The sequence below is a fragment of the Giraffa tippelskirchi genome, chromosome 6 (assembly GCF_054371585.1).
Source record: "Giraffa tippelskirchi isolate mGirTip1 chromosome 6, T2T-mGirTip1v1.2.pri, whole genome shotgun sequence".
Classification (NCBI taxonomy): Eukaryota; Metazoa; Chordata; class Mammalia; order Artiodactyla; family Giraffidae; genus Giraffa; species Giraffa tippelskirchi.
In genome coordinates, this window is record NC_137280.1 from 111,838,927 (window position 1) to 111,851,042 (window position 12,116).

General features: G+C 37.5%; 1 protein-coding gene across 5 annotated transcripts in view; it reads right to left on the reverse strand.

Annotated features, from left to right (window-relative positions):
• Nucleotides 1–12,116, reverse strand: part of LOC145509795 (uncharacterized) — a 1,222,357-nt gene that overhangs the window by 577,589 nt on the left and 632,652 nt on the right. The window lies entirely within an intron of this gene.

The following is a 12,116-nucleotide window of genomic DNA, read 5'->3' on the forward strand; positions in this document are numbered from 1 at the left end:
ACTGACGACTAAGTAACTCAACTTACTCCATTATTAATCATCAGCGAAAGTTCCATCATGCTCCTTCTAAGTAAAGCTTGGCCTCACCGCCTGTACCACCAACCAGAGGCAACCAAATTTCTTTTCTCACCAAGGTTAGTTTGGCTTATAGTAGAATTTCATATAGCTGGAAACATACAGCATGCCATTTGTATGTATGACTTTCTCTCAGCATAATGTTTTTGAGTTTCAGTCATATTCTTCCCTGTATTAATTCTTTCCTACTGAGCCATGTTCCATTCAATGAATATATCAGCCACTGATGAACTTACGAGCTGTTTACAGATTTTGACTGTAATGAGTAAAACTTCTATGAATGTCCTTATTGAATTTGTTTTGTGAATATATGCTTTCATCTCTCAGAAAAATACTTTAGAATTGTTAGATGATAAGGTAGACATATAGTCAGAGGTCATTTGAAATGCTATATTTTTTATAAGATAACACCAAATCATTTTGCAAAGCTATTGTAATATTTTTCATTCTCACCAACAACAAAGGGATTCCACTTTCTTCACATCCTCTCCAATATTTGTTGTGGTCAGTCTTTTTAACTTTAGCTATTTGGTGAGTATGCAGCAGTGTCTCATCATGCATTTAATTTTCATTTTCTTGAAAATTAAGATTAATGAAGATGAATGTTTTCACATGCTTATTGATCATTTGCACATACTGTTAGTGAAGTTCAACTTATCTGCTCATTTTTAATTGGGTTGTTTATCCTTTTATTGTTCAACTGTAGGTATTTTTAGTATATCTGAACACTAGTCATTTTCAGCATTGCTTTATTAATATTTTCTTCTAGCCTGTAGGGGTTACCAAATCATTTTATCAACTGTATATTTTGATGAGAAGTTGTAAATTTTTCAAAATTCATAGAGATATTCTCCTAGTCTACTTTTAAATTTCTTGATCAGTGCAGATGTATTTCTGAACTCTCTATTCTCTTCTATTAATTTATGTGTCCTCTCTTTTGTCAGTACCATACCCTCTTGATGGCAAAGTTTTATGATGAATCTTAAAGTAGTGTTGAGTCCTCAAACTTCATTCTTCTTTATCAAGATTATTTTACATGTTAAAGTTCCTTGGTATTTTCATATAAATTTTAGAATCAGCTTGCCAAGTTCTACAAAAGAGCCTGGCTGGAATATGTTTGGAATGGTGCCAAATGTATCAGTCATTTAGGAAAATGTTATAATCATTTCACCAATTTGCCTATATAACTTTTGGAACAATAGTATTACTCAGTTGTGTCCAACTCTTTTGACCCCATGGACTGTAGCTTACCAGGCTCCTCCATTCGTGGGATTTTCCAGGCAAGAATACTGAAGTAGGTTTCCATTTCCTTCTGCAGGGGATCTTCCTGACCCAGGGTTCCAATCCGAGTCTTCTGCATTGCAAACTATTTACCATCTGAGCCATGCTTTAAAGCAATAGAGGTAATTTGAAATGCCATTACCACAAAGCCCCAGCTGGCATCAGCCTGCAAGGACACTTTGATCCAATCTGAATTTCGTCTTGATCTCTACTATTCTCACCTTTAATAGCATCTCTCACTCACTATTTTTTTTTCTAAATGGCATCAGAAGGTGAATGAAGCCTAAAACAAATGACAAGCTAGTTCTAGGATAGCTTATTGTTGAGGTTTCCTGAGAGTATTTTGAAATAACCAATGACCTATGGCTGGGCTCTTTCCCCAAAATGTTCACTACTTCTTGATAAAATTCCTTAAGAGACTAGACTGACTTTAAAAAATGTTTACTATTTTATTTTTTACCATCTAATTGACAAAATTATGCTTTCTCCATTTGAGGTCTTAACTGTATTGGTCTTTCTTGCATGATCTTTAAGGAAGATTGCAATGTGTACTCTTGAAGGTGGAGCTGAATAAATACTTATTCTACTTTAAAAAAAAAGTTCCACTGAACTCAAATAAAACACTTACTATATGAACTCCTTCATACCTTTGAACAAAATCAGCTTTTTAAATTATGTATGCTGAAAGAAAGAAACAACATATTTTGAAAACAGACATTGCCTTAGAATTATCTTATTTACATATATTGGAGGTAAAGTGAACATAAATTTTTAGCTTCTCAGTGATCTGGTGCTCTTTAGGAAGTGACAAATGAACAAATGCCAAAAATTCAAATCTATTGATTTAAAGATCCAGAGACACATCTCCAGCTAACTTCCAGTTTGATATTACTTAGAGGAAAGAAAGAAGTTACACAGCTGCTGCTATTCTAACATGTGACAAGGGTAACACAGGATTTTCAAATGCATTTGCCATTCTCCTTCAGCCATCTCTTCAAATATTCTGACACTATTTCTCACGCTATCAAGTAATCAAAGGGACAACCTCACATGTATAGAATGTATTCATCAAGTTTTCAAATATATTAAAGCAGTTCACCGACCAGACACTATGTTAAGCCCTGAGACTAAAGTTTGGAAAAAAAAAAAAAGGCATGCTCACTGCCACTGCCCTCATGGAATTCTTATTTTTCAAAAAGAGACACACAATAAGTAAATAAATAAACAAAAGTAAACATTTGAATAACTCCCCTGAAGGAAATAGCAGTTGAGGTAGAGGAAATAAAGCAGGTGGGCAATTTTACATAGATTAGTCAGGGAAGGAATATTTGGGAAGAAAAATGACATATAAGCTATACCTAAAAGATGAGAAATTTCTGGCAATGAAGGTACTTTGAGAAAGTAAATTACTGTATTTTGTACTCTTTTACAAAAGGGTGAGGGTAGAGGACAAGAAAGTTTTTCATTAAAGCTAGCTATGAAACCCTATGGCCTTTCTTTCAGCCACAGTCATCAATATTACCTGCATTAGACACACTGTGCTAGGTCAGTGTGAGGGAAAGTAGGTCATTTCCATTCACCTGAAGTCAGAGAGATTTGACATGGTGCTTCCAGTTCAAAAATTAGATCGTTTGAAGGTTATACAAACTGACTCCTGCTAGCAACTCAAATTAGTCTCAAGGATCCTATTCTTACAGTGCTCTTCAGTAGCTCGTGTAATGCATAAAGACTGAGCAGTAAAAGATGAGCTGATGATAAATCCCTTTCCATCTCTCCCAAAGAGTGATGCAAATCAAAAATCCAGAGTCACTGATCTGACTTCAGGAGTACAAAGAAATGGATTCATTTAAAAATGATCAATTTAATAACCACCCATAGTAATGGGATTTTATACTTAATACACTATCAGACTTTCATACTTTACAGAGAAATAAACTGGAGAATCATTCTCTTTGCATTTTTATTTATTTAGCTCAGAATAATGAATTTTATGTGACTGAATGTCTGCCTGGTCATATAAAAATTTTAGCCATAGAATCATCTTGTTACAAAATTCAAGATGGCAAGATATTGAAGAAAAGGAGCAGATACAGAGATTTCAAAGTACTGTAAATATGCATGCACATTCTGCTTTATATTTAGTATAGTGATAGTCCACAAATCCTGTTCTCTCTTAATCATGTTGGGTGTTAGATTTACCTTGAGTCCATCATAACTCAGGTGTTTTTTTTTTAATCATGATAAAATAATGCAATGCACACAAAAATAATAAATGTCATATGTTTCAGTAATTTATAAACTCAAGCTGAGATGAGAAATTTTAAGTGGGTTTTACAATACTTGTAATTTAGTGATTGCTTGACAATATTTTGGGAACAGGAAAGAGAAAAGGGAACATATAAATTTATTAATATAACCAATTGTTCCTCTATATATAAAATCTTTTTATTCTGTCCTTTGACTCTTTCATAGGATTTAATGGTTTTAAAGACATTAAATGTTAAGCTGCCAATTCAGAAGAGGTCTTGCTTCAGGGAGAAATAATGAGAAACATCTGAGGACCTCCAAAGATTAAGAGCCTATGATTTGGCTGATATTCTTAGGTACCTGGAAAGCTGAGAAGGTCTGTGGTGTGGATGAAAGGATTTATTAATAACTAAGGAGGGAAGGTAAAAATGCAACACTGGTCTGGCTTCCCTTATGAGATACATGATTTTCAATCTGTAAGAATGTTCTCTTAGAGAGCTACACAAAGGGCTGGCCCTGAAATTCTTTGTTACCAGTCCCTGATATTACAAGGAGCTTGTGAGAGAATGTAAGTCAACTTATCTCTAAGCATTTTGTTCAGTTCAATTGATATTTTTCTTCACAGTAGAAAAATCTTTCCAATGAAAGAAGCAGTGTGCTTGTTTACATGGTCTAGGATCCCCATCTCATCATGAAACCGTAATCTCAATTCACAGACTAGAGTCTGTCCATGGACCACACTTTTAATAGTACTGGTCTAGAGAAAATATGAGATGCTTGTGATTCAGTTTGGCGGCCACAGTTCACAAGGCCTATGAATCAGAGGAGCTCCATGTATGGACTCAACCTGTTCTACAAAGAAGTCAGTCAGGTAGTGATCATCTTTGGATCCCCTGAAGACATCATTTATAAATACCAAGAAAAGAGAAATAGAATTGTTATAACCCTGAAAGGGATAACATATAAAATGATAGGTGACTAGGAGAAGAATGATTCTCTCTCTCTCTCTCTCATGTTCATGGATGCACACACATACACATACACGCTTACGTATACACAACTCCCAGCAGGTACACACATAGCCACACACTCCCACATGCAAAGAGGCTCCAAGACTCCAAGAGACCAATTCTACCAATCTTCCATCATTTGCAGCAGAAAAAGTACATCATCTACAACAAGGCATCATTGGTGGGGTTGTTAGGTGAGGCACCAGTGCATTCTTATCATGCATAGAACCAGAGCTCAGCAGCAAAGCCCAGTTCTGATGGCAGGAGCCCCGACCCCTTGCTGTATCCTCCTTTGAGCAGAAAGAAGCAGGATTCTCAGGAACTCCACCTAGCCATGGTCCATGGCACAGGCAGTGATTTCAAGGCAAAAAGGCACAGCGGAGTAGTTTAAGACTCACTCCCAGAGCCAAGGTGGGGCTTCCCAGGTGGTGCTAGTGGTAAAGAACCCCCTGCCAATTCAGGAGATGTAAGAGACACGGGTTCAGTCCCTGGGTCAGGAAGATGCCCTGGAGAAGGGAACGGCTATCCACTCCAGTATTCTTGCCCGGAGAATCCCATGGACAGAGGAGCCTGGTGGGCTACAGTCTATGGAGTCACAAAGAGTCGGACACGACTGAAGTGACTTAACAGGCACGTACGCAGAGCCAAGGTGCAGCCTGAGGGGATGGATGCTTTGAGGAAACCAGAAGTTCATTGAGAAGGAAAGTGGAGTTTTCCCTCACCAGAGGAAAGACAAAGGAGGTTCATAAGAAACTACAAATACCTGACAGTTGGACTGGTGGGGGTTGAGGAAGGTGACAAGTAATATGCACCCCTGTATAGAGCAGGACACATGCTCAACTTATGACAGTAACACCTTTAACTTCTATTATAGCCTTTTCAACAGTATTTTCGAGTAATTTAACATTGTTAGGGAGAGATGTATGTTTAGTTTAGGACCAACCACAGGAGGAAGCAATTTTGACTCTCAATTTTGTATCTCAAACTTAATTGACTGAAGTCTGATGACTTCCCTAGTTTATACCACACATTTTCCTAGATAATTTTGTTTCTTCCCTAGGCTACTCTTTGAAGGTCTGATTATATTTACTATCAAAGGGAAATCACAAGAGACCCAAGAAAGAGGGCGAGTTTGATTTAAGTGTAATCAGCTTCATAAAATTGTTTCAATTTTATTATAAACAATGGCCTCTAGGAATGAGATGGATGGGTCTTATCTGGAAGAAAGCAAACAAGAATGTTCATCCAAAATAGGATTCTGTCTTATAGAATGGGATTAGTGAAGTCATCATTCCATTCAATTATGTAAAATTCCCAATTACCATATTACTGACATCAAATTATTGCACAATTTTAAAAGAAATTAGATGAAAATTTCTATTTTTCTTCTCATCCTCATTTGGTTCCCATCTTCTTCCCAGTAATAAAAACAAGAATGTATCCCTGTACCCTAAGCTGATTAGGTTCTGGTTGCTTCCTCCATATTGCCCCTAATATTTTTTCCCTTTTTATGAAAGACCTGACAAAAATTACCCTGACAATTACCCTGATGAGAGGGACAGATTCTGACAGAGTACCAGGGGAGGAAATATTTTTCGTAAACAATCTCACTCTGGCTTCCAACTCATCCCATTAGCTCTGAAGAATGAAGCAACTAATTACACAAGAGGCTGTTTCCAGAAATTCTGACATGCTATAAACCCTTTAAATATAGAGACTGACAAACTGAGTAATAAATTCTTTTTGTACTTCACATATGGCCTGTGATCATGTTGCTGAATATTTCAAAACAATAATGAGGTAAAAACAAAAATAGAGCAGCAGCACAGGCATTCTCCAGGGCAAACGAAGTCAGGGAGTCACAGATACGGATGATCCAGCTATGTGTCCTTTCATTTCCTGGGGTGTTTCAGGGCAGTGGTGAGAGCTGGCGCTACCTTGATGTTATAATTGGAGGAGGCCTACAATGACATCATGTCTGCAAGAGCAGTCAAACGAGTGGTTTTGTCTATACACCTTACCGCTCTGTTTTTCATTTTTGACCCTTTTGACACTAACACTGAATAAATTAGGACTGAAGTATATCTATATCCTGTATATCAACTAATTTTTATACATTTTCCACTCATAATTTTTTTTTTAAATCAAGACAAAATTCACATTGTTCACTGTAAAAGCAGGATTGAACTCCTGGCTTTTCTGAACAAGTTAACAAACCAACCTACTAATTAAAAAGATTCTGAGTCATTCAGACACCAGTCAAAGGTTTTGCTGAAAGAGCAAATGAACTAATCATAAAAAGTGTTTGCTGTGTTTGGGTCACTGTTTCTTTGAAGAAAGTACTTTCCATGATTGTGTAGAATTCTTCATACTATAGATCATAAATGGGAATTAGCAATTTGACAATAAAAGTTGTTTTCTCAAAAAGGACCCATGTTTTGGATGAAAAGAATGATAAAAACATATTTGAGGGAAGTGGAATATTATTTTAAGTCTATCTCAAAATATCAAAGATGAGCCAAAAACAATTATAACTTAAGGGGAGTCAACATTCTTGTTAACAGCTAGTGTTTCTTAGCATTTGCGGTGATCAGCTTGAATATTTTCCCTCACACTCAGTGGCCATGTTGTTCCTGTAATGTCAGAGAGCCGGGGCCCTATTATGGTTACTCAGGCAGAGACAGTGTACCCCAGAGGAAATTATAACAGTAAGTAAAAGTAATTGTATACTTGTCCAGGTCTGGTTTGGCTTTAACTGAGATCAACAGATTTATTCCTGTTTATATCATAACAGCCTCCTGTACTATGGAACTCTCTTGAATGCCATCAGTACCGGCAAACCCAACAGCTTACAAGGCCACTTTTATTTTAGTCAGTTATCACTCAAGTTGTCTCTAAATTAAGTAGACTCAGGAAGTGGAGTCAAAATCTCCATTTTCCTGAGGTCATCAGTTTTCTAGAATATCTGTGATTGTCTTTTTATCTCTGGGGTATATATATGTCTCCCAGAATTTTGCATTTTATTACAAGCAAACATCCCTTGTTCTTATATATTAAAATTCAGCTTGGCAAAAGGGAAGAGTCAGAGGTGGAGCACTGGTTTATAAAATTCATGAGCTTCATTGTAACCACCTACAAGGGTTGAAAAAGACAATTCTTAGCATGCAGTAGTCTTGGAATTTAAGATCCTTACAATGACTGGATTATAGATACCCTGGGTTTTATTTTATTTTCCATTTGAAAAGCCTATCAGTTTGATTTTTTGTTCAGTTACTGCTACTTAAAATACCATATGAAAAAGTAATCCCTAGAACGGTGTGTTTATTGTTTGAAACTCAGAAAAACAGCAATGTGATCTTTCAGCTTGTGTGTATTAGCAAAAGCTAGGTCACCTTCTTGAGGGTCAAGGTCAGCTTCTCTTTATGTTAAATTTCCGCCATTAAATGGAGAAGAAAGACACGGAAGAGGGCTGAAGCTTTGACCCACAATTAACCAGTGGACCCACCCAGCCCTGGCTTAAATTGAGTACTCACACATCATATTTTACTTCTTTTTGAAAAGATTTTTAAGCATAATGAGTAAGCTAGGAAGGAAAGGTAACAATAGATGCAGCTACAAAGATACTCACAGACCTTGCAAGGCAGGGGCTTCTCTGAGCCACCTTTTCCTTCCCAGCCCAGGTACTGCTTGACTATTGAAAGGATACAAACGGAACTACATGAAGGAAATGAGAGTCATCCGACCGTAACATTGCAAAGGAAGAAAAGAATACAAATAGTGAGTGAAGAAAAAGCTGATTTAGGAGGGAAAAAGGATAATCAACTAAAAACATATTTTTCAAGAGACAAGTATCGGTTGGAGAGTAGGAAATGTTGAAAATATACTAACAGGAACATTATAGCTTATTGAATTAACATGTTTGTCTCAGCCTACATTACCTTGGAGGAGTATATAATGGGTTTAGTTCAGCTAAAAAAAAAAAAAATCATTTGTGTGGTCACTACTTCTGGTGCTGAGATAAAAAGAAGAGTAAGGGGTCACTTCCCCTTTGGAAATGGTATTCTGAGAATTATCAGACTGTATACAGTTAATTTCAGTTTAATGTGATAAATGCCAAAACAGTATCAGAATGGGAATTTGGGGGCAGACCAGGGGATCAAGGAAGATTTCCTGGAAGAGAGAATGCTTGAACTCTTTCTTTAGATCAAAGCTCAACACTGTTTAACTCTGTGCTTTAGGGCAACTCACATAATCCCTCTGAGCATGTTTCCTCATTAATTAAAAATCGCTGTAATAATATCAATCTCACAGGTTTGTTATGAGGATTAAAGGATTAAACAAATGAAGTGCTTTGCATGTTGTAAATGTTCAATAACTGTTTTTCTTCCTGCTCCCTGTAAAATGTCAGGATTTTGAGGTGTGAATGACTTATGTTGTTATTTCACAGAAGGGCATAAAGGTTGTGTAACTTGCCCAGAGGTAGACCAGTTATACTAGTTAGCCACAGACTGAGGTGTCCTCATTCTAGCCTGGTACCATCTCCACAACATAATGAAGATTAAAGAATGACCATGATGGAAAGTGCTTTGGGAGGAAACATGCATGGTGAATGTGGAGACAGTTGAAAGGAGGAGGCAGACTTTATAAAATCAATCAATAAAATTTTTTAAGAAAATTCTAAATGAAGACTGAAGAAGTCATAAGTGAATCAAAAATCATGCATGGGAATAACAGGCACAAATAATATTCGAGGTGTTACCAAGTGTCGTTTTAAACAAATTTGGATGTGGATGGAACTAACATCAGGGGGCAAAGGATAAGTTAAAGTTAAAAATCTAAGCTTATGTAGCTCCTTTAAAAATTATGTGTAAATTATGATATCAAAATGTTCACCTTTAAAATCTTCTAAAAAATGTGCAGTCATTGAGTCTAATATTTGGAAATGACTTTAGAGTTCACCTCTTTGGGAATTTCTCAATAGTATTTATCTTTGGGGCTGGGTAATTCTTTGAATTCTTTGTTGTGGAGGCTGTTTTGTATGATGTTTGGCAGCAGTATCCAGGGATTCCACCCACAAATGTCAGAGAAGCAACATCCCCAACTTCAAAGTTGTGACATCTAAAAATGTTCCTAAGCACTGCCAAATGTCCCATGGGACAAAATTACCCCAAACTGAGGATCTCTGATCTAGTAAAATGTTCTATGCATTGTAGGAATTCATCCTTTCTGGTTCCTACCACATCAAGGATTAGAAAAGTTTGCATTTCAAGCATTCATTCTTCTATCTGAACAGCCTTAATCATTTGGACAGTTATTTTATTGAGTTGAAATCGAGTCTAGTGTGTTGTTGGCCCATCATATACACTTTTCCCTCTTAAAAATGTGGAACTTTTAATCCCTCTTCTACTTTCAAATATTTGGAGGCATCTATCATGTTTGCTTTCATATTCTCTTCTCCATCATAAACTTCCCCAATTTCCTTAGCCCACACTCTCTATATGATTTCTAGATCTCTCATTATCTTTGTGTTCAGCTTGTAGGTGCTTTGATTTTGTTAACATCACTCATACAAATGTTAGTCTCTTTACCCCCTCTTGGCAGGTAAGAAACTTGCAAACCAGAGGGGTTATTTTATTCGTTCAAGTTCACATCCATAGAGAGGAGAAGGGGTGGGACCAGGGCCAGAGCTCCTAATTCCTTTCATACCACACACAGTCATTCACACCCTCATAAGCAAAGTGAGAGTTGCTGGGAGTGGGAACAGTTCCTCAAAAACTAAGCAATAGTTTTTCCTAAATCAGAATTTCCTCCAAAACCAATGGGAAATTGACAGGACAGAAGCAACACACATCATCCATTAAGATCCCCTCAGAACACTACTGCCTGCGTTCCCTTGGATACCCACCACCTGGGTCAAGCTGTTGCAAGAAATTCCATAAACCAAGTCACCTAAGTCTTTACTCAAATTCCTCGTCTCCAAATTAGATACCTTAGTATCACTTGGCTCTTACTGTGGCACAGAAAATTATCAATAATATAAATGTTCAATCAACATTATTATACTTAACTGTAATTACATGTCAAAGTATTTTTCTAGTTTCTTCTCAGCCATTACACTCTATATCATGGATATAACATAAAGGGTGATGAGCTGGCTAAAGGAAGAAGACAAACACATAAACTTGAAGAACATATATATTCAAGTAAGTCTGGGTTTACTAGATGCCGGTTTTGTCTAGAGAGCACACCCTGGGTGTAACCAAAATCTTCACTTCAAGAACTTGTGAAAGAGAAGCAAGGGATTTAGAAGATTTTTAAAGTACAATGGGAGCCACATGTCAGTAAACAGCCATTTCTATTGCTGTTATCTCTTAATCTCAAGAAGGCTTTTGCTTTGGGGGTTTTTTTTGGGGGGGGGGGTGGCTGCTAAGTCAGAATCTCCTTAAGCTGAGAAAACAAGGACAAACAGCCCATGCTCAGAACCAGTTCATTTTATCTCCGAGTTGGGAATCTTAAGAGACTGATGACCAAAAGATGGTACTACTTCTGAGGATCATCGATTACTATTTTAAAGCCAGTTTGCTTCATTTCAAATTTGAACACACTGACAAAGAAGATTCTCTGTGACACAAGCTCCTCTATATCCTTTGTCACAGGAAAATTTTTTTGTTCATCAGGATTAAATTGGCCTGTGCATGCACCTCTTAAGGCAACCTGGGCCCAACTGCCTGTCCTCTTTGCTTTTTGCACACTGCCTTATTGTAAAGCCTCCATTCTGCCATGAAGTCACCTCCTGATTACTCCAACCCAGTAGGCGATTTCCCTACAGTGACCTTCCACACACAGGAAGTCCTCAAGAAGACCAGGTGTCGCTTCAAAAAGAAATGCGCAAAACTCATCTGACTCCCGCTCATTATTTTTCACACTGTGCCACACTGCTGAGGACCAGGCCTTTCTGGTTCTTAATTTGGTTGCCCAGTTCTCCTCTATTGCTGGAGGCCTTTGAAGTTACCAATTGCATGCTCTCTGATGCCCGTGGAGAGCAGCACTGTGAGGTGTGATTTGCTGAGTGTACTCAGTATACTGCAATATTCAACTCTATATTGGCACTGAAACAGTTTGTAGGCATCTGGCACAAGAGACAGTGAAGTATATTAATATAATGGATATGTGTGAAATGTTAGCTACCCATTTTAGACTCCCTTCTGATTTGAAGGGAAGCCCCCATTTTGAGGGCTCCAACTCATCCCAGACATGACTGAAGTGACTTAGCAGCAGCAGCATCCCTGACAGTGATGGCAATGATGACAGTGATGGCACCAAAAGATGGTACTACTTCTGAGTAGCACCACATAGAATCAACCAATGTGCTGCTTGTTCAGGGATGAGGAACTTGAGAGTTTGCTGCTAGAATAGAAATCATTCACAGCAAAGACAACTTGAATGGAGAAGTCAGCCATGAGAACAGATCATGCCTGGGGCAGCAAAGCCAAGAGTGACGTA